The sequence below is a fragment of the Chionomys nivalis genome, chromosome 25 (genome assembly GCF_950005125.1).
Source record: "Chionomys nivalis chromosome 25, mChiNiv1.1, whole genome shotgun sequence".
NCBI classification, from domain to species: Eukaryota; Metazoa; Chordata; class Mammalia; order Rodentia; family Cricetidae; genus Chionomys; species Chionomys nivalis.
Genome location: NC_080110.1, coordinates 12,985,085 through 13,008,816, shown reverse-complemented (window position 1 = coordinate 13,008,816; position 23,732 = coordinate 12,985,085). Strand labels below are relative to the sequence as shown.

General features: G+C 40.5%; 1 long non-coding RNA gene across 1 annotated transcript in view; it reads right to left on the bottom strand.

Annotated features, from left to right (window-relative positions):
- Positions 1-3,163: 3,163 nt before the first annotated feature.
- LOC130866223 (uncharacterized) overlaps positions 3,164-23,732 on the bottom strand; it is a 47,320-nt gene continuing 26,751 nt past the window's right edge. Inside the window, exons 2-3 of the long non-coding RNA XR_009056331.1 lie at positions 4,864-5,038; positions 3,164-3,475 (exon numbers count right to left, since the gene is read on the bottom strand). This is a non-coding gene — a long non-coding RNA (uncharacterized LOC130866223). The remainder of the gene's footprint in view (positions 3,476-4,863; positions 5,039-23,732) is intronic.

Genomic DNA, 23,732 nt, shown 5'->3' with positions numbered 1-23,732 from the left:
GGTCACTCCTAATTAAGACGGTGGTGAAATTTGTTGGGGTGAGCTGCTTGTTCATCCCAGCCACCCAGAACCAAAATAACGACACAGACTATATTAATTAAAACACTGCTTGACCCATTAACTCTAGCTTCTTATTGGCTAACTCTTTTTTTTTTTTTTTTGGTTTTTAACTCTTACATTAACTTTTTAGTTCTATTAATCTCTATATTGCCACCAGTGCCACCACGCCACCATGGCAACCCAGTGAATACTGAATGCACCCACGTTTATTTCTTACGAGCCTTAAATACCCCATCAAGAAAGGGAAAGAAAGCAAAAGACTTTTTTATCATGACACAAGGAGCAAACAAAAGTGATTACAATCTTAATACCTGAAGCACCAAGTAACCACACTGTAGGTCAAGATGTCCTGTTAGTAGCCACTGGGTTGCCCTCCTGGTAGTACCCCAAGTCTCTGTATTTCTTTCATATCTATGTCCCTCTTGTCTAACATTTCTAATCCACACACCCCTACCCTGGAGTATATGAACCTGTCAAGGCTGGACCCTGAGAGATGTCACCCCAACATGGTACCCTGACACTCCATGCCAGACTGTGGGTGTGACCTGATCTGTCTCTTTACAGAAACCAGAGGAATTTGATCCCATATAGAAGGGTCCTGGGACCCAAATTAACCAGAGAATCAATCCTATACAGGTGGGCCCTAGAATGTCTGTCTCCTCAAGTACCCCCCCCCCCCACGTGGTTCTTTCCCAGTCTGTCTGCTCAGACCATCTACAGGCTCATTCAGATTCTGGGCCCACTGATAGAAAGATATCTAAAACAGAAAAGTCACACACAAAAAAAATGTAAACACAGAAAACTTACAGAAAGCTAAAGACTCTACATGGTCATGGTCCCAATGGGTCCGATGAGTCCCCAAACTCCCAGATTGTGGGGTTTCCCAAAAACCAACAAGGAGACCAAGTGCTGTATGTAAAAGCAAAGAGCCTTTATTCAAGTTTGAACTTGGACTCTCCGTGTATTCAACACATTGGCATGATCAGAAAGTCTCGACCTCAATTGGGGTGGGTTTTTTGTTTTTTTTTTTTTTTTTTTCTCATAGCAGAGGTTAGGGTGAGGGATTTCTAAGCTTCAGGACCTCTGATTGGCTGACATTTGCCTAGGGCTGTCCTGTGAAAGGGGATGGGTGTGTGCTGAACTAAGGGACGTCCAGGCGATCCTATCTACAGTGGTTGGAGCCTTAGGCATTTCCTTTGGATCATTAGGTACTTTCTTTCCCCTTAAGTGGTCTGTTCCTGGGAGGTCTAATCTGAAACTTAGGTCTCTCTTGAGCTTTTCATGGCTGGGCCCTACAGTCTGAAGGTGGGGTGGGAGGTGGGGCAGCTCCCAGGAACCTGGCTCCAGAATATGGGTCTTAGTTGATCTACCTTCTGTGCAAACTCACTAAAACCACCCTTTCCTTCCACCCACTGCCCCCTAAATGCCTCTTCCTCACTTTCCCATAACTTCCCGCCTCTAACCCAAACCCCCTTTGATTGCTCCATGCACTTTCTCTTTCCGTTTCTGAAAAGCATGTGTGATGTTTGATATATTTGCTCTGGTCACTTCTTTTTTTTTTTTTTTTTTTTTTTTCTTTTCTTTCCTTGCAAAGGCTTCCACAGACATGTGAAATGTTAAGAACATGTTAAGAACATTTGTACATTTTCCTTCTGTTTGTCCAGATCCTGCCGGCTTACGAGTTAGACAGGGATGCTGAGAGGACCGCAGGAGAGAGCGTCCCCTCCCTATATTGTGAACATATGATCCAGGCAGGGTGTCCTCAGCTTTTGTGGAGCAATCAGCCGCAGAGTGCAATTAAATACTTGTATTGCTAGATTTTATTCCAAAGGTTGCTCTCAGGTAGACCTGAGCCTGGTGCCTTAGGGCTTACATCTTCAAAGAATACTTTAAATGCTTTAGATGTAGTTTTGTAGAACAAGTCCTGAAAAAAAAAATCACAGGTCAATGTGAAATTGTACGTTAGATTCTTTTAACGGATTCCCTACTTTCTTCATTGCTGAAACAAAATACCCGACAAAAACAAGGAAATCCTGGGGTGGGAAGAAGAGCGCTGAAGGCCAGTGAGAATGGGATGCATGTGTTCTACAACCAAAGCAGAAGCCAGAGCGGACAAGGAGAGTGAGCTGCAGGTGCTGGGGGTTCAGGCGGGAGAAGGGTGGGATACAGCAAAAGAGAGCTAAGCATCATCTCACCCGAGTTATGACACCATGATGAAACCCATTATTTTGCATGATAACACAACAATTAATTTTTTAAAAAAGAAAAAGTTAAAACAAAGGCAACAGGTAATTCATTAAGGGATACCTGCAGTGGTGAAACCTGGGTCAAAGGAAATTTGATTTAAAAAAACTTCAAAATGAGCAAAGTCAGAAAGACTACCAAAAAAGGAGATCTTGTAAGCAGTGGGGAGGAAAGGGCATCTCAGTGGTGGAAGATGTTCTGAGCCGTTGAAAGAAGACAAAGTAAGGATTAAGGGAGAATCCTATATAGAATTTTATTTTTTTGACATTTTCTACAACCCCAGAATCTATTAAATCCTGATAGGAATAGTTTTGAATTTTAATGTGTAATTTATGGCATAATCAAAAATTTCTAAAAGGGTATCATTTTTAAATTTTGAAAAAAATAAAATGAAAAAAGTACAAAGGTGTACCATGATTTTGCCTGACACATTCACAGCTTTTTAGATTTTTACATGGTGGCACTGAAATTACCTGGCATGAGCAAGAAGGAAACGGAACACACAGCAAACCTGCTTAAGAGCTTATTAGAGGGGGCGTGCACAGGCCCGGGGAATCGCTGTGCAGAGGGAGCAGTCACTGGTGTTTTTGTATTATTAATCCCAAAGGCGAGAACAAGACGGCTACCACAATTTGAGCCAAATTTGAAGCAAGCTTGATTTTTATTAGGGTGTACCCAAGAACTGGCCAGTGACTGCCTCTTAAGTTGGATTAAAGAGAGTGACCCCAAATCTGCCTCTTGCGGCTCTTCTAAAGAGTAAAATTGCTAGTAGTTTTACAAAAAGGGAGATAATGAGACAATAAGGAAATAGAAAAAACCTTTAAAAACATCATGTGGTCACTCACCATGTGATTAGGGAGAGGTCAAAGAGGGCCAGGCAGAGGGAGGGAGGGTCAGGGAACCTGAAAGGATGCTGGAGTCTTCTTTGTCATTCTCTCATGTCTGTCCTCTCTCCTTCCGATATTGCAGGTCCTTACTCCCAAGGGGAAAAATATCATCTAATCTTCCCCGAAATGTCTGAATCACAATGGGTACACGTGTGGTTCCCCGATGTTCTAGGCCCCTTAGAGAAGGATTTAGAGAAGGATCTTCTCCTCGCTGCCTCCACAGGCCACTGGGTGCGCTTCCCACAACTTATTTAGACTCCTTCTATTTATGTCCGTTCCGTGGTCTGTGGAATGTTTGACAAACATGAGCATTACCTGCCAGGTCCACCATTATTAGAAACGTGAAGAGCTGGAAAATGAGGCATTAAAAACCTTTCTGGGTCTCTAAGATTCTCCTTGTGACCATTTTCCAGTTCTGGGGTGGAAGTAAAGGGGAAATGGAGAAGATATTTTCCTGTCATCCCCCCGCCCCCCCCCCCCCCACACAGCTTTTTGGTCATACCCAGAACACATCCAGCGTGAACATCCTTCAGTGTGTGTACATTCTTTGTTTACTGGAGGCAATGTTAGCTTAGCTTTGTGGTTTCAGGGGAAGATTATTTTTAGAAAAGCCCAAACTCAAGTGTTCACATGGATAGGAAACAAGTTCAGAGAGTCTGCTACTCCCAACGAAAGTGCCATAGACTGATCTACGTAGATATGAAAAGGTTTTGTTTTTTTTTGGGGGGGGGGGGTTCGAGACAGGGTTTCTCCGTAGCTTTTGGTTCCTGTCCTGGAACTAGCTCTTGTAGACCAGGCTGGCCTCGTTTAACTGAGAAAATTGCTAAGTGTTGAGCCTCATCTAGAAATAAAGCTAAGAGATACTGTAGGAAACATATCCTGCTGTAACCTAAGTCACGGTTGTAGAAGGCATGCACGTATTGCCTTTTGTTATGGGCCTTCCATTTGCTACTGATAAATTCATGGTTTATAAATTACTACTCTAATTTCTCTCTACCCACTTTTCCTTCATGGTGCCTTGGTCATAGTGTCTCTTTATAGTAAATAAAGCATGACTCAAATATGCTTATTCCATGGAATTACTAGAATTTCTGTTAGATTGCACAATCTGATGGGGGCTAGAACTTTGTTCACAAGTATACTCCCTGTGCATCGCAACATTATTAAAACCCTATTGAGTAAATTAATGAATGAAAGACTGAAATTACCTGGAGTGACTGAGAAAGAAACACGGAACATGCAACAAGCCTGCTTAGGAGTTTATAAGAGGGGCATGTACAGGCCTGGAGGTGGGGGGAGGGACGGAGGGAGGGACGTTTAACTTTTAAAAGCTACGTAGCGCATGCGCACAGGGGGTTGATGTGACTACGTAATACGCAGATGATGGAGCTCATGCATACATGCGTGCAAAGGCTCACACAGCTACGTCATACGTAGGTGATGCAACCATGCTGCTCGTGGCCTTCCTTGCTTTTGTTATGATCATATCAGCACTTAGCATATTAACTGAGTATATTCGCATACCCACGATCATTTTCTTCCGTGAACTAGAAATAATTTGAAACAGTCAAGAACACAGGTATTCTAGAACTTGTTGGAAATGAAAAGGAGTGCAGACATTTGATTAGTGGGAGAACGAAGTCAGTACATTATCGCTGCTTTTGTTTTCGACCTCGGCTTCTTGACCATGTGACTGGTATCACGCGTGCGGAATAGCACCTATCTTTTAATCCCTTGTGGAAGAGCGGAGAACGCCGTGTGAAATGGCCTTTTATAAGGTGTAGTTGGCAGCAAGCCCCATGGTAATGTTTCTGTATGCGCAGGATGTCAACAGGGCTTTTCTAGATCTGTAGAGATAGAAACATAATGTAAATCAAATATGCACTTAAAAATTTTAAAATAGTCACATCAAACCTACACACATAAATTGATTTTAATTCCTCTCTCTCTCTCTCTCTCTCTCTCTCTCTCTCTCTCTCTCTCTCTCTCTTTTCTTTTTCAAGACAAGGTTTCTCTGGAACTCGCTCTGTAGACCAGGCTGGCCTCGAACTTGCCTCCTGAGTGCTGGGATTAAAACGGTAGCTCAGCAATAGATTCATTTTAATAGAACATTTTAATACACTCACTTACTTGGCTAGTTTGGATTGCCAGGAAACCCTCATGGCTTCCTGTCTTTTTCTCCTAGCATTGGAATTACAAGTATGTCACGATTAGGGTTTCTATGGGTATGGTGAAACACTATGACCACAAAAAACTTAGTGGAAGAAACAGTTAATTTCAGCTTATTAACTTTCAAGGCACATTCCACTGTGGAGGGAAATCAAGGGAGGAACTTGTGTGGTCCAGGAACCTGGAGGCAGAGGCTGATGCAGAGGCCCTGGAGGGATGCTCCTTACTGACTTGTTCTCCAAAGCTTACTCAGCCTGCTTTCTTATAGAACTCAGGGCCACCAGTAGAGGTGTCCCTACCCACAGTGACCTGAATCCTCTCACATCAATCACCCAACAGGAAAATACCCAACGGTCTTGCACACAGGTCAGTCTGGTGGGGACACTTTCACAGTTGAGGTTCCCACTTCCTAAATGATTCAACTGTGATAAGCTGAGCTAAAAAACGAGAACAAGGCTCATGCTCCCTTGTCCAGATACAGACCTTCAGGCTTGCCTGGCAAATACACCGTCAACTGAGTCCCCTCTTTTTAATAGGGGAAAAACTGTCCCCTTTTTAATACATGACAGAATCAACTTTAGATTTAGCAAATGAATCGCCCAAATCCCCAGAGACACTTCCTTATAACTCACATTCAAGAGATACACATCACTTCAGGGTCTCTTTGGCAAAAAAATGGCCCTCTGAAATGACCTTGCTGAAAGCTAACATTGCCCACTTTGTGTGAAGCTGTAAGAAACTGTAAATAGCGGGGCCAGTAATCCATTGCAATTACCAGTTTCAGGTAAAGCACGGGGAATGCGTATTGGGTGACAGAAGGAAGAGACTTGCTGATATTTAGGGTGCATGGTCCCACAGTCAAGGAGACAGCAATGAACAGAAGCTCAGTTTTTAATGGAACATACTGACAGACAATGACCGTCCCTGTAGTGGGTACCTACAGTTCTCCAGACAGTGACCGTCCCTGTAGTGGGTGCCTACAGTTCTCCAGACAGTGACCGTCCCTGTAGTGGGTGCTTACAGTTCTCCAGACTTCAGGGATATTGAGTAGTGAGCAACTGTAACTTCCACTCAGTGTCTCAGTACAGAGGTATGGATGTGTCTGTAGGGAGACAGGACCAAGAAACTATTTTTGCTTAGAAAAAAAGAAGGTAGCTGCTGAATGTCGTCTTGAAGATGTATGCATTTCACCAAGCAAAGTGAGAGAAGGTTGTTGCTTGAAGCAGAGAGAATAGCCAGTTGTAACAAGGCTAACACTTAACTTTCATGTGCCAGGCGCTGTTTTCAGCTTATAAAAATATAATCTAATGTGATTTTCAAAGCTTCTCCAATAAACATCTAATTCTAAACACAGAGCATTTCTGAATGTGGTTTCCCTTACATTAAAGCAAGATTACTCTGGGTTCTGTGTACGCACCAATTGAAAGTAGGCAACATTGAAAACGAGGAGATGTTCATGTGTAGTTTTCTCAGTGTAGGAGAAAGGTGATGAGTTCTGGACAGGGAACTTCCTCAGCAAAATGTGTGGATTCAGTTGTTGGAATAGGAGAATCTAAAGTCAGCAGGGCTGAATTCTGTGATGCTGACATTAGAAAGAAGAGAAAGTGGTAGCTAATAGAACGTGATCCTGGCTCAGTAAGACATGTTACATTGTGTGTGTGCGTGTGTGTGTGTGTATGTGGTGGGAGTGAACCACTGAAACTTTGCCCCCATCCTCTATATCCTAGAAGGAACCAGGAAGGAATACACTGTCCTTAAGCATTTCCCAAAGCCCTTATGAGGAAAGGAATTTAAAACAAAAGACAAACACTTATATCATGTTTTAAATCACTACACTCAATCTGCCACAGAAATAAAGGGGACGTTTTGTGCGAACGAATTAGAGCTCCCAGTCATTCCTTAGCTGATTGAGCCCTTACTTCAGTCACTGCTATTTTATTGAGTATTTGCTGAGATCCCTCAGTTAGAATCCCAAGTGAGTTGAATCAGCTATCTAAATGAGCTGGTGAGCTGGAAATTCTGTAGGAAATCCAGCTTTAGGAAAGGTTTAATTCCATTGTGTATGAAGATGACCAATGACCTTGCTTCTTCTCGGCTGTCTGGCTGTAGGTCTTGAGATATTGCCATCAGTCTGAAGCCATTTGCTCCCTGTTCCTGTCTGAGCTCTGTGCCCCAGAATAAAGTCCCGAGGTTCACCCAGATCATCCGAAGTTTAAGTGACCATCTTAACTTCTTGACTTGCATCGAAGGAATTTTTGGACACCCACATGCTTTGTATAGTTGAAAATGATGAAGCTGGGGATTGGCTTCATAGACAAGACAGTATTTTCTCTCCAGTGGGCAGAAGACTGTAGACTTGGCAATGGACACCCAAACCCCAGAGCCATCTTCTAGTTAAAATTTTACTTTTGTTTTTCTGCTTTCTCTGACCCAGTGGCCTCATCTTTCAAAGTAATTCTTTCCTTCATTCAGTGTTTTCACTCACATCTGAGTCTGGGTCCCTCCTGACTATGGTGCCTCACCCTCGTGCAACTCTGTCTCTTAAACACTGCCTTTCCCAAGGCTTTGCCATTAGCTTGTCTCCACCACCTCCACCCCATTTTGCCTGCCATGGACAGAACTAAGGTTCAACTCTAGCTGGTATCGAGATTGGTGATGTGGTTCTACAGAGTCTTAAAGTAGTCACACAGAACCTCAGGAACCCTGGGAATGTTCTAGAAACAGGATTACCTATTGAACATTTGTGCAGAAAGAGAAAATCAGTAGTTCTCATTATTTTTTCAAATGCTCCAAGAGCAAATCTTTTAAAACATGTTATTAGTTATGCCACTATATCTAAAGTACTGATTCCCCTCAGGTCTGTGCTTCTTCTATTGTATGACCAAACTGGACATTCAGGAATGATCATAACTTTTGAGTCATATTAGGCAAGGGAGAGATTGGTCCTTGTCAATTGCTTTATAGATGTAAATTTTTGATTCTCTATTGAAATGCCATTTTATATTTCAAAACAATTTCTATGGTTTTGTAGTACAAATTATGGCAATTAATTTTGACAACACATTTCCTGACTAGTAGAGGTGAACTGAAGGAAGTATTTTTAATTCTCTGGTCTGAGGCTTTGTTCTACTACAGGCATAGCTAAGATTTTGTTGGGGAGGTTATATGTTCTTACGTTTGGAGTAAAAAAAAGCCGGCGGTGGTGACGCACGTGTTTAATCTCAGCACTCGGGAGGCAGATGCGGGCAGATCTCTGTGAGTTCGAGTCCATCCTGGTCTATAAGAGCTAGTTCCAGGACAGGCTCCAAAGATACAGAGAAACCCTGTCTCAAACAAAAACAAAACAAACCAACCAAACAAACAAACAAACAAAATCCCCAAAAGAACGCATCTATAAAATGGAAAAAAAATTCTGCTAGAATTCCCAACACATCTCAAAGTGTATATATATAGAACCTGCTGCTAAAACCTGCCCTTCCTGCCTTCTTCATCTTTCATGAGTTTCTCTCCTCTCCTCCCGTTGCTGTTGCCAGAGTCCAAAGTGCTCTGTATCATCTTCCTCTGATACATTAGACTATGTGCAAACGGTTCGTAACTTTCACGTGTATTCAGTCTCTCTCCCCCTTCCCATATCTTACACGAGGAAACCAGACAGATCTTTTCAAATCAGGAACTGTCAGCATCAGATAACTTAAGTGTTTTCCTTTTGGCCACGGGTTGAGGGGAATCACATGATCCTGCCAGCTCTCCCCCCTCCCCAACGCACTGCATTTTTCCATCCCGAGGATTGACCCATGGCTTTGCACATTTTAAGCAAATGCTTTACCACTTAGCTATATGCCGGCTCAGTTTGGATTGGTTTAGAGGCCCTCACACCCCCACTTTTGTTTCAAACCCAGTGCTTGTGGGTTCACCCTCTTTCTGCTCTTCTTTCTCATTTAAACCCAAGTATATTCCTACAGTTTGAGATTCTATCTTTAAAGGCAGCCATGTCCTCTAAAATTATCTCGATCCATCTATCTTCTCCAGCAGGAGCAGCCAAGGGTCCTCACTGCACAGCCCTTACCCATGGGTGTCCCGCTTGGTAGCTGTACTCAGAGAGACAGCATAGCTGTCCATGATCTACTCAAAAAGGTCGTTGCTTGGCAATGATTTGTAGGATGGCCACAAGACAAAGCTGATTTTTTTTCCTTAAGAAACATTTTTCTGCATTCTGAAACTTTAAAGAACACCACAACACCCTCTCATTTACTTGACCCTGAACTTTTTTTTTTTTTTTAATCAATCTTAAACTCTGGAAGAGTGACCGAGGTCTCATATCCCTTGATCTGACACTTTAAGAGTTAAGACCAGCCACAGACTAGCGCTGAGAGATAAGATGTAGATTAAAAGAGCCATTAACTTGCAATAGCATTAGAAAAAAAAAAGATGGTGTGTTGAATTCAATTTGGATGCAGTTCAAAGTGCCCAGCGAAGTGGGAGGTAGAGGACTGTAAATAGGTTTTAGTGTCCTGGAACTCAGCGTTTGTTCCTTGGAGCAGCAACTGAGGAGTCTCATCGCCAAAGATCAGCTAATTTGTTAGCCTCTCTCCTCTGCTCCATGAATTTTCTGTTGCTTCACAGAGCCTGCAAATCTAGCGGTTGGGACTGAATGCACCCTGTGTCTCCCTGTTGAGATATCCACATTGCTGCACTTCATCTCGTTTCTCTCTGTGTAGACCCAGGGGATTAGAGCCAAAAGTACGAATCACAAATCACGTTCCTAGGCATGCCCCAACCCTGCCCCTTTCAACTGCAAACACTAAAGACATTTTAAATTGTATTGCTTTGACTTGAAAACCAGAAAATCAAACACTACGCAGGGAATATAAGAGGCATCTGTAGCAGTCACTGGTCATAGTTATTTGAGAGGTGTCTAGCTGTCTTGTCTAAGAGTCAAGATACACTAGAAGTAATTGACGGCATTCTTGGGGTGAGCTTTTAGACTTGAATACTGAAATCATTTTGAAAACTGCAAAGACTTAGTACCCATACAGCAAGCATTGCTGTTGGTACTGATAAAAATGCGGAGCTATTGATAAGTTTAGATGTAAACGGCTCCAAGTTTCAGGCTGCTGTTATGGCTTTCGTTCACTTTCAGGTTCAATATTGTAATGGTTAATGGGAAGTGTTTATAAAAACTTGTTTTTATCTTGTTTCAGGAGCCCTAACACAAGATGTGGTTGCTAAAGTAAATGAAATATAGGAATGGGGATGGAGTCTGGTGATGGTAAACTACATTGCTTATAGCTAAACCTAAAGTAACACTAGCCTAGCATGTGTGAGGTGCAGGGTCTGGACAGCCATAGCAAAAAGCAGGCATGCTTGCTTTAGACAGTCCTGGTTTGATACAACAGCTGCAGCTTCCCATGTCAATGTTCAAGTTAGGGGGCTGTTGCCTGTGGATGAGTGCTCAGAATTCTAGATTTAAAAATCAACAAAAAATCAGTTACTACTAAGTCAGAGATAGACCAGGGAAAAGTAGGAAGATAAACACTGATGGATTTTAATGTCTTTCTACTTAGCACAATTGGGAACCATGTGCACCTTGGGCATATGTTTGAAAATCAAATGCCATATTTTTAAGAAAACCCCAGAAGATCGATTATGTTCAAGAGTCTTGCTAGCATCACTCTTTCCTATAATAAAGTTTGGGGATGTGGAATCAGAAACAAACCGAATAGGTACTGCTGAACTTTCATTTCCAGGGTTCGGTTCTAGTACCTTGCTTTTCTGGGATTGTAGGCAGGTCTCTAAACCTGTCCTGCCTAGGTGTATTTGTCTTTATAATGATGTTATAATACTTGCCTATGGAAATATGAAAAAGTTAAAGATAGCGTGAATGGAGATGCCGGAAGTTTGGTATTGACTCATAGTTTTGAACGTTTCAGCTCAGGACCAGTCAGATGTGCCTTGGGGTCTGGGATGAAGCAGGGTATTGCAGCAGGGAATTCATAGAGAGATGGTCTACTCGCTTCCAAGCTGGGTGTGGAAAGAGAATGAGGATACTAGCATCCTATCGTCACCTTTGAGTGCACACCATCAGTGACCTAGAACTTCTTACTGGACCCCGCCTTCTAAAGGTCTCCCTCTTCCCAAGAGTGTCACCCTGAAAGTGGGGCCTTTAACACACAGGCCTCATTGAATATTCAGGATCGAAACTACAGTAGACGCCTTTTGCATCAAAACTCTACTTTTTTAGCAACCTTTATCTACAGCAGTTTTCAAGCTTCTTAATGCCGAGACCATTATGGTTGGTGACCCCAACCATAAAATTTTTATTTTTGTTGCTACTTCATAACTGTAATCTTGCTACTGTTATTAATTGTAATGTAAACATCTGGTATTTCTGATGATCTTCAGTGACCCCCATGAAAGAGTCATTTGACTTCCCAAGGGGATCGTGACCCACAGGTTGAGAACCACTGTCATAGTAGGTGCCAAGCCTTTCCCAGGCCCTTGCTAATTGTCTTGGATTTGTGATGGGGAAAAAATCAAGATTAAATCCTTATGTGGTCTGTCTTCTAAGTCCTTCTAAGTCCTTACATATATGAAGACCCATTTCTGAGATGAGAAAGTTGAAGAATCCAGAAACAATGTAAACTTTTGCAGGGAATCCAACTTCAACCTGACTGCAAGGCTCATGGCTTTCATCGTTTTCTGAGAACACTGTAGGAAAGTCAGTAAGAAAGACTACGAAACACCAGTATTGTGAAGGGTCCTACTAATCTCCTTATTATGTGTGATTCTTGATCATGAATGCCTTGAATGTTTGGCGTCTAGACATGAGCAGAGGAGGATCATTGGTTACGGGACAAGTAAGGATTGCGGACAAGTTGCATGCAGTTCAGAGTCTAGGTCATCCATAGACCAGTGTGCCTCTTCACCTGTAGGAAGACTCAAGCCAAAGCCACATAGATAGCTCAGTTGTTTCATCCAGTGGAAGGGTATATTGGCAGGGACTGCAGGTCTATAATGGCATAGCAGAAGAGCCTGAAATAAGAAGACCTTGGGCCAGTGAAACACAGTACCTTCATTTGTTATGTGGTAGCGATGGCAGTGAGCAGAGAGGAAGCCAAGAGGGACAGATTTGTCATGAAAACGATGTTCCTGAGTCTGTGCAAAACAAAAGGCATCCATAAAAGATTCATAGTTTTCTGAATTCTAGTATTTCTTTAGGTCTAAAGAAAAATTAACTTTCACTGAATTCCTACAAACAGAAAATTCTAGGAAAAAGAGGAAAATATGTGCACAAATATCTTCATTACAGCAGTATTCTCCAAAATAGTAAGTAGTGAACAGTAGTATTTTTTTTTTACTATACATATTAAATAGTTAAAAGATTAGAAATTGCCTAGATGGTCAACAATAGGAGAAATGGAATTAGCAGACCAGGCTGGCCTTGAACTCATAGTGTGCTGGGATTAAAGGCATGTATCATTATGCCCAACTGAAACTTATCAAGAGAGAGATGCGAAGTGGGCAGGGCCCCTTTAAAAGGGAACATAGTGAATGTGCACAGGAGGTGCTCTTAGTGGCTGCAACTGAGGATGTATACTGTCAGGACCCCTGGGGCAGGCCAGTACAGATGCCTGAATGCTAATAATGTACTTGGGTGCCATACCCTGTTTAAGTCTCTGCTCAGCCAAAGGGGAAGAAGCCTCAAATTGAGTGACCCTCATCCTTCAACCTTCAACCTTTTAACTCTAGCCTAATGTCCCTTACTCCTCTGAAGACTCAGCTGGTACATATGTTTCCTTGACTTTTTGCCTTGATTTGCTTTATTCTTGCACTCCAAGATCTACTGATACATTAGTTTCTGTTTCTTTCTTCAATTTACCCAAAATAATAATCTCCCTGAAGACAGGACTGAATTGTATGCATTATTACAGTGACTGTGACAGATTGGACACACGGTACATACTCAGTAAGTACTTAGTTGCTGGGTAAAAAAATACCCAGGTTGATTGCTTGTAACGTGAAATATACTACCTGAGAAAATCAGCACTGCTGTTCCGGTCATCTGCAATGCTTGACTGAAAAATCAATATTTATGGTACTTATTAAGAAAATCCAAGTGATATCCTGTGATGAAAAGGCTCTGTTAGTTCTTCTTATTTTTCTCTTCTCTTTAGAATTGATGTCCCTGTTGAGATTGATTTTGTTCTGGCCAGTGTTACAGCTAGCGATCCATCTGTTTTCATATGATGATCTGCTGTTTGAGGGCACAGGGCGTATCAACTGTGTCTGTCTTTCCATGTTGCCAGCGCAATGAAGATAAAGGGAGCTCAATCTGTATTTGCAGAATTAGATTAAGCTGTCCTGAATTTGACCCATATGCTTGCCATGGTGGTGTGAGTGGTGTGGCTGATGAGGGAAAGAAATTAGTGTTTGCTGTGAATGAGCTTACTTCTGGAAATTAATCAACTGAGTGTTTAACTTATTGTGCAGACCCTCAAAAATCATTCGTCCCAAATTCTCAAAACGTACTTCCTCTTTAGCACCAAATTTCAAGAATTCTAAGGATAAGTTAGTAACATAGCAACAAACCCTGGGGAAAAAAATGGACCAACGATGCCCACCAAAATGGGACGATTTGAATCATCTTACAGTTGCTATCTCAACACTTACTATCAGGCTAATGTAGAATTAATTGTGACAACATATGGGCAAATTCAGATTTTTCTCCCACTCTTCTTGAAAAAAAAAAGGAAGCAATCATACAAAGCTGTTGCCGCTGATCCCTTCAGCATGCTGACTGGCAGGGGGAATGAAGCGGATTCAGAAATGATGGGTCTGTCTTGCTGTCTAAAAACAACACCCAGTCAGTGGCATGATTCAAATCTCAAGTATAGTGCTGCCTACTCCGAGTGCTGTAAACAACGTCTAGTGGCTTTGGGCAGATGCTTCTGGAACAATGTTATTAAGTTCCTTCAAACATTTAGAAAGTATGCTTATTTTAATCATTGTGATCACAACAGAGATATGTGTAGGGGCTTAAAATAATACAGACGCCACCTAGGTGATGCAAGTACCTGAGCGGCGAAAATGGTTTTTCCCAAATCTGTAAATAGCCAGCGTAGCAAATGCATCTCGTGTTGAGAATTTGATATCGCATTTATATCAAGGGCTAATTTATTGGTGATGGTAAAACATATTAGGCTTTAAATAGAGGGTCTAAGGTTTAATCAGATTTCTGAAAATAGTTACTCGTGCGATATATGAAGTGCTAAATACACACACACACACACACACACACACACTACAAACTTTGAATCTCCTGCAGGTTTGCTGGGAAAGAGCGTGAAACAAGAACAAATACTAGCAATGTAATCTTTATGAAGATGAAGTGTAAAATTGACTACCGAAACATAACAGCTTTTGGAAGTTCAAAAGACTAAATAGGTAGGATGCATAAAACCAAATTGTAGGGATTAAGTAAAAACGCCAGGGTCCCAGGACTCTCCCTCTCAACCAGAACCGGGCTCAGTTTACACGCTCTCATTTGGGACACATCTTTCTTTCCCAGAGGTAAGCTTCCTTCTTGACCTACCCATGGCTTGTCAACAGGAGCATTTCCCCCTGGTTTGAATTTAGTCTCCACCCTTTATGCTCCCAGCCCAGTCTGGTTTCTTGCCCTGCACTGTGATTTCTCCACTGTCTTTAATGAATTTCTCTTGGCTATGAGGGGATCTATCTATGAGCAAGAAAAGAAAGTTAGCAGAGATTTGCCTCTCTACTAGGTTTTTAATAAGTTGAGAAGATAGGTCCCAAGCTGCAAACTCCCTTGTCTTTATTTTAAACTCATGAGAGTAATTTGAATAAATGTGGAACAAAAGTTACATTCTCCAGAAGAAATTTAGTTAGATATAATGCAAAAATGAAATCTCACCTGCTTTTAATTATCAGTCACATAGAATAAAAAGTAATTTGATGTTTTTTTTTTTCATGACTGTTAGTTTGTGAGTTATAAGAACTCATGGGATATTTCCTTACAGTGACAACCAGCAAGAAATCCTGATTTTCATATTCCTTGACCTTCCTAAAGTGATATCCTTTAAGTAAATTTCCTTAAGTGATATTTCACTTCTACAATTTCTTTTTTCTCATTAGCCTCTCTCTCTTCTTAGTCTTTTCAGAATCCAAAGCCTGCTCTCCAAATGTGACTATTACTCATGCATGGTTCCTTTTTGTTCCTGCCTCCCACTTACGGTTCTACTCACATATTTTGAAAAGATTTGTCTTATTTTATGTGTGTGGCATTTTGCCTACATGTATATCTATGTGCCACATGCATGCTTGGTGACCAAAGAGGCCAGAAAAGGTCATCAAATTCCCTGGAACTGGAGTTATAGATGGTTGCAAGTGGCCATGTGAGTGCTGGTAGACTAACCAGTGCTCTTAACGGCTGAAATCATCTGTGTAGATCTGCCCCTGCCACCCACTTACAACTTTTTGATGTTGATTTTGTTAAAGCTATATGCATTTTGGATTTTGATTGTTTTCCAGTCTAGAAGTAAGGAGTACTTTATTCTTTCATGCTGGCTAGTGGCAGCAAGTGACAGCTCTTTTTTTTTTGAACCATCTGGCAATGTTAAAAAGTTACTCTCCATTTCACTGTGTTGCCAGTTTTTTTTCTTTATTGTTTTTTCCACATTCTACAATGTCTTCAATCAGTTATATAAGTGGTTTGTGTTCAATGATTACACTCAAGGTGGGCTATGGTGAACGTTCTGAATACATCTAAGGCAATCTAGGCTAAGCTATGATGTATGGTAGCCTAAGTGTGTTAAATACATTTTCCATGTAGTATTGTCAATTAGTTTTGGATTCAGTGGGATATAATAATGTCTACAGTTTGTCTTCAATTTGACTCTTTTAGCTTCAACCTCATCTCTTTAGTGACTGGAATGAACGGCAAAGTATGGATGAACACCAGAAATCACTAAGTTGATCAGTCACTACCATTGGGCCTGCCAGCACTGAAGATCTTAAGCCTGGCAGAGCAATAAGGGAAAAACACTAGCTGATGAAGTATGATCTGGAAAGTATGAAGTTAAAAAAAGGAAATTTGCATAAAGAAAACTTACTGTGGTGGTAATATGCTTTAGTTTGGTTTTCAAAGACTGGCAAATGGAGCTTTGAAAATAGTATAATACTAAAGATTAGTGATCAAGATACAAAATTTAGAATATAGATGTAGAGGTGAGAGTTTAAGCCATGAAAGTAGATATAAGACACATTCCTGAGAATGAGACTGTCGTGGACCGGCCTTGATAAAAATACCTCTTTCCAGGGCAGGGGCACAGGAATTCAGAAATATAAGTAAAAAATATGAAGGTGCATGAAAAATAATAACAGAAACCATAGAAAGTACCGGGGGGGGGGGCATTCCAGTGAATGCTGAAATGACCTGCATTTATTTTTTCATAGCTTTTATACCCAATGTAAATGGGGGGGGATGTAACAAAAGACTTTGTTAACATGATACAAAGGACAACTGAAACAGTCAATTGCTTTAACACTCTGAGACATCAAATCTTTAGCATTTTGTTGTTTAGGCAGTGGAACTGCCCTAGACCACATATCCTGAAGACAGTCACTTACCAGGTGACCTCATAGTTACAAAAGAAGGAGCAGACATACATTTGAATATCCTGACCACCTGTCAGGATGGTGTGGATCTAATTGTAAGAGCTATTTTAATGTTAAAGGAATAAAACAATCGCATCCTGAGTTGGGACATGCAACTACACTTGTCCGTCACTTAGGGCAACCTCCATCTCTTTGATTGTCAATGTGGAAATAGGCTCACATTTTTGGGCCCCCACATGAGACCACATAGAAAGAGTAGTAAAGATGGAAAAATAAGCCCTATGAACAATCCACTTGAGTTGTGTTTGGAAATTTCATTACACCTGGATGGAAACTAGAGGTTTGCTGTGGAACAATGGTCTTGTACCCTGTAAAGATTTGTCACTCGTACTGGTTTAATTAAATGCTGATTGGCCAGTAGTCAGGCAGGAAGTATAGGCAGGGTGGCCAGACTATGGAATTCTGGGAAGAGGAAAGGCTCAGTCTACAATCACTAGCCAGACACAGAGGAAGCAAGATGAGAATGCCTTATTGAGAAAAGATACCAAGCCATGTGACTAAACATAGATAAGAATTATGGGTTAATTTAAGTTGTAAGAGCTAGTCAATAATAAGCCTGGGGTAATAGGCCAGTTTATAATTAATATAAGCCTCTGTGTGTTTATTTGGAACTGAATGGCTGTGGGACTGCGAGGGACAGAACTTCCATCTACATATAGAGGTTAGATGCTAATTTACATAAAATCTGTTTTATGAATTTAACAGTACATAAGGTAGCACTAAGATATTCTTCCCCATAGTTCCTCTTTCCCACCTTGACTCTTTAAAAATTTCCACTTCTTCCTTTGGGAAATGAGGAACTGGGAAAGGCAGAGAATAGGGTAGGGAGGCTGAGAGATACACTCTGTATTTCTTCTTTGGTATCACCCCATCCTCTTAATCATTTCACTGTAAAATTAGACTTGACATGAGTTCTCATTGCATTCATATGTTAAGATAGGAAGTTCTTCTATGTGGGAGTAGTAAATGACTTCATGGACAGTTTAACTCATCCATTTTTGTTGCTCTTTTTTATAATTTGATGACTGAAGAATGCCCCACTCTTTCCTGCACAGGGACCTAGTGAGAACTAATGAGAAAAACTCAGGATGGCCCAGGGGATGAATAGCTATGTTATTTCACAGTATGCTCAGGGAGGTTATTGTCTGAAAAATAGTCCACTGGGGATAAGTTCAAAGTCTGTGGAAGCTGGTGTTAATGCAACAAAACTCTTGATGCTGCAAAGCAGTATTCTTTTGTACTTGTCTCTTTATCTCTGCACTTCATGAATATGGCAAAGACAATGGAAATGAATCTAATATTGTAAATAATAATTCTATGCATTAGTAATTCATCTACCCAATCATGTGAGGGTTCTTACACTTCCCTCCTAATTTTAATTAAAACATGTTGCTGCCCTAAATTTGAAAGAAACAATAGTTCAATAGAATAGCACATATTGGAGCTGTCTCCATTTCATACTCTTTTGGTTATAACTGGTGTACCATTGACTTTTTTTGTTCCCAATGCTGCTAATTTCTAAGAGAAAGAAAAAAAAATTCCTGAGTGGCTCTTGGACCCAAAGAGAAGTTGGCAACTGATAAGATTTCTGTTGTAACTTCCACTGTAATTTCAGCACAGCCCTCTGGGAAAGGTTATACCACATGAGAGAATACAGTGACCCACGGAGGAATTTGAAAAAATTAGACCACTCTGATATAACAAAGCCTTTTCAGTCTTGCAATCAGTGGCCATTTAAAAAGAACAAGTGCACAATTTAGACAGCCACTCAAGGACTAAAATACTAAGAAGTGGAGCTCAGCACTCTCTCCCTATAAGTTACATAATGATAACTTTAAGAAATGTGCTTCAGAATCTACTTTGCTACTTGTATGGGAAGGGAATACTGTGAACAAGGATTATGGTTGTTGATAAAATACAGGAAAAGTGTACTGTTTCGAGGGAAATCTATGTTTTGTTCAGTTCATTTGAATACCCTATGCTAAAAAGTCAGCTTTTTGGTGGCATGGGGAAAAGGGGGTCGTGGCAGAACAGAAAGAGTATGACCAGAAAGTCTCTGATTTAAATTCCCACTCAGCCGCTTTCTGGCTCTCTGGTATTGAATTACATAGTCAAACCCATTTTCACTCTTCTTATTTCTTTGCTCTGTAAAATTAGGAGTAGGAATGACTACTTAGAGGCTGATCTAGTGAGAAGCCAATCCTCTGTGTGCATGCAGGTAGAAGTACAGAGGGAGATGTGTGTGCTGTCACTGTGTGCTTTCTTCTGTTGACGGTTCTCCACTCTAAAATCCCACATGAGGAAATGGCGAGGAAGGAAGAACTAAAGAGACCATGTTTGAAAAGGTGTCACCCCACACAGACAACAGGTTGTGATTTGGGGGCAGGTTGCTTTGCCAATATGATGATGCAATGATATGAACAGAAGAAAAGTCTCATCCTATGGAACTATTTTGTTTCCAAGCTCCTTTTGCCATTGGAAATAGGCTAACATGGATGTAGGATGTAGCCTGTAGGATGATTCCTGGCATGGCACAATGCCACTCTACAAGTGTTCTCCTCCTCTTGGGTCCTTGCCCTTTGCTGTACCCACCGAAACTAATTATGTTTCATGTTCAGGAAAGAAAATCTTTTCTTTCAACCTTCCCTGTCTGTTATTACTTAGGTCACTCTTAGCAACGTGTTTGCTGTACCAAGAGTTTTAAAAAAGATGAATGAGAAATGGAAAACTCAATGGCATTTCACATTACAGTCCTAAGGATTCTATTCTGTTGCAATCCTGGGGATTCTGTTCCATCCACAGCCCAGTGTGTCATTCTCCTTCCTCCACTTTCTGTGATATGTCACTGAACAGAGGGAATGAAATTCCTTAAGAAACTCTTGTGTACTAAGGCTGATTGTTACGACTGTACCCAAGGTCATCTCTACACCTATCCATGTGCCAGTGCCCTTATCTGTAGCTATACAATGCTGACACCTAATATCATTATATTGTTCCGTGAGTGTTTTGAGAATATGACTATATTCTCAATACAGTAGTTTCTAGTCAGTCATGTCCTCCAAATATGTTTCTTGCCTTGTTCCTGATTAAATTACATAAGTGAATTTTATTTCTTTGGCCTTAACTTATCTTGGTACTAGGTTAGCATATTGTAGCCACTGGTTTCTGATCTTGAATTTTTTTTTTCATAATCAGCTGAGACACACACTTAAAGTCATATTAACAAACCTTCTTTTGTCTCTCAAGTCTTGGCATTAGGTGAGCAATTTGGAGCTGGCTAATTCATCAACTGGATTGTGCTAGGTTCAGGAAGAGCAGAAAGCTTTTTTGCATTGCTTTCCTTGAAGAGTCTCTGCCTCTGTAGATGTCTGTGGCTATTTGGTTATTTTCCAGCTTCCAAAGGAGAACAAGAGTTCTGGTGATGTGGGTCCTTTATTTATGCTGTCATTATCATTAATGAGTAAAGAAACTGCCTTGGCCTGTTGATGGGGCAGAACTTAGGTAGGTGGGGAAAATGGAACTGTATTCTGGGAGGAAGAAGGCAGAGTTGGAGAGATGCCATGGATCTGCAGCCTGAGGTAGATGTGCTGAAACTTTGCTGGTAGGCCATGACCTCATGGTGATATATAGATTAATACAAATGGGTTAAATTAAGATGTAAGAGTTAGCCAATGAGAAGCTAGAGCTAATGGGCCAAGCAGTGATTTAATTAATACAGTGTCTGTGTAGTTATTTCAGGGCTAAGCTAGCCAGGTGGTTGGGATGAACAAGCAAGCCCTCCCCCAACAAATTGGTGCCCAACGTGGGGCTCAAACCCACAAACTTGAGATTAAGAGTCTCATACTCTACCGACTGAGCTAGCAGAGCAGCCAGGACAAACAAGTAGGCCCTCCTCCAACATTCTGGAAGATTATTTTTAGTGGAGAAGGTTATTTTTAGGGGAAGGTCTTTTATTCAGAACAATCTGAGCTATAGGAGGAGATTCACAAAAAACAATTTTGATATTAAGTCATTTGATATCATTGCTGGAGTTGGATAGTCATTTTGGGTAGCCTCCAACTTTCTTAGATTCCACTCTTCCTCAGTTTTATGAGTGTTAATTGAGTATTGGTTAGCACTCCACTTTTACTTTTAGAGGGGAATGAAAAAGGACATTAGATCACACTTCTGTTTTGTTAATCTAGAAAAACTAGAAAAACAACAAAACCCTAATTCAGGGCTCCCATCACAGGCCTATTGAGTCAGACTCCCTGGAGGTAGAATTTGAAATCTGCATTTTAATTAGTGCCCTCAGGCGATTTTTAAGAACTCTAAAGTTTAAAAAGCTCTGCTTCTATGGAGTTAAGATGACCCATGATGAATTTTTTTTTTTTTTTTTTTTTTTTTGGTTTTTCGAGACAGGGTTTCTCTGTGGTTTTGGAACCTGTCCTGGAACTAGCTCTTGTAGACCAGGCTGGTCTCGAACTCACAGAGATTCGCCTGCCTCTGCCTCCCGAGTGCTGGGATTAAAGGCGTGCGCCACCACCTGGCCCCACGATGAATTTTATCTCATACTAGTGGCTTTAATTTTTCCTCCTCAGTACTCAGGTACTCCATTTGCATTCTATTAGATTGCCATCTTTCTAGGCAGGAATATCACAGTTTTATGTCAGCGCCATGAATCAGAAACTGGAATTTAAGACTTGAGGTCTAACATTTAAATATTTTTCTCTCTCTCCATATATATATATAGAGTGATTTTATATAAACACACACACATACACACATATATAATATATAGCATATATAATCACTTTGCATAATTCTGTATAGGCTGTTACACAGCCAATATATGTTTTATACTAAAATAAGTAAAATATTAAAATAAATATAAAAAATATTGGTTGATACACAGAGACAGTCAATATAATTTTCACATTTATTTATTTATTTATTTACTCATTCATTCATTTATTTTTCTTAGTTATTTTTTATTAGCTTCTTGAGACTATCATACAATGTGTTTTGATCTTACTAATCCTTTCCCTTGACTCCTCTGGATCCACCCTTTCCTACCCACCTGACTTTGTGTCCTCTTTTTCTTTTTTTTTATTAAAACTCACCAAGTCTTATCTGTGCTGCTGGTATGTTCTTGGTTGTGTGGCCTTCCATTGTGGCATGAATGGTTGACCAGAGCCTACACTCTTAAAGAAAACTGTTTTCCCTTTCTCGGCACTCTTGGTAGCAGATAGCTCCATAGCCAGGGGATGGGACTTCAGAAAATTTTATTTTCTAGAATTATTTCTAATGTGATGTTTTTAGAATGTATTCATTTTTCTTGAGTGTTTTGCTACTCGTGTGGATGATTTCTATTTGTATATAAATTCATACTTTTCTTTAAAAGCATGTTTAGAAACAGGGCTTTAAGAAAGTATCAAAAGCTCAGTCTAATATTAGCTATGTTAATTGACATGCCTAAAAACTTTCCCTGGAATTGTCAGGCAATGCTGTGAGGTCAACAGTGTTGTTAGTGGGTTCTATTTACCAAGTGTGAAAGCAGCTGAAAAATTGTCCAAGAACTCACAGTCTAGCTCAGGAAGTCACAGTTCACCCCATGAGCCCAAGTCCTAACCATTGAAGACTTTGACTCCTCAGCAGCTTAAGCAGTTGTAAAACAATTAGGCAGCTAAGGAAATTCTTGTCAAATGGCTTATCTTGCTCAGAATGATAAGGACTACAAGAACTGAATAGTTAGCCAAACGGGACAAGTTCCTCACTTAAGATATCCAAACTATACTATATTTTAATTCAGTTATAGTTCTTTTACTAAGGGCAGCAGACATCATTGCCACTAAGTATATAACTACAAAGTCAAGAAAGGGATTACTTCAACATACATCTTCAAAATAAGGTCACTAGAAGAAAAGTCATTAGAAAGAAGAAATAAGTCAACCAGAAAATGTCTAATAGCCATGTATAGAATCTTCTACCCTTTAGAACATATAACTTAAAAATATATCCAGAATAGTCACAGAAGCTTATCACTGTCTGGATAAAATGAAATTTAAAGTAAAACGTTAGGATGTCACGATCGATGCTCTCCCATGCCTGCGTAATCAAACAGATGTGGGACATAGTAAAATCATAAGCAGGTGAAAGCTGTATACTTAAGTGGTGTCATTATTACTGTTTTTATTTTTGTTTGTTTATTTTTTGCTTTTTCATGCTAACCAAAGTCCCTGCCCCCTTCACTTTTCCTCATCTGTTTCGCTCCAGAAAAGGGCAGGTCTCCTATGAATATCTCCCAACCTTGGTATATCAAGTTACAGTGAGAGTAGGCACCCTGCCTTCTATTAAGGCTGGATGAAGCAATGCTTTAACAGGGATGGCTCCCAAAAGCAGGCAACAGAGTCAGAGACACCCTCTGTCCCACTGTTAGGAGGCTAGTGGTGTCATCTTTAAAGGTTGGCAAAAGACTTTCTGCTTATTCTTTAAAAAAAAAAATTAAGGTCTTGAGTACAAGGCAGGGTGTATTAATAAATTTAAGATCTAGAACCCACAAAACAGAAAATAAACCAAAATGACAGGAATGATATAGGAACCCAAACTCTAACTTCAATAATAAAGTAGGTAAATCTCCCTAAATTTGAAAAAGAAAAGGAGAGAGAGATAGAGAGAGAGAGAGAGAGAGAGAGAGAG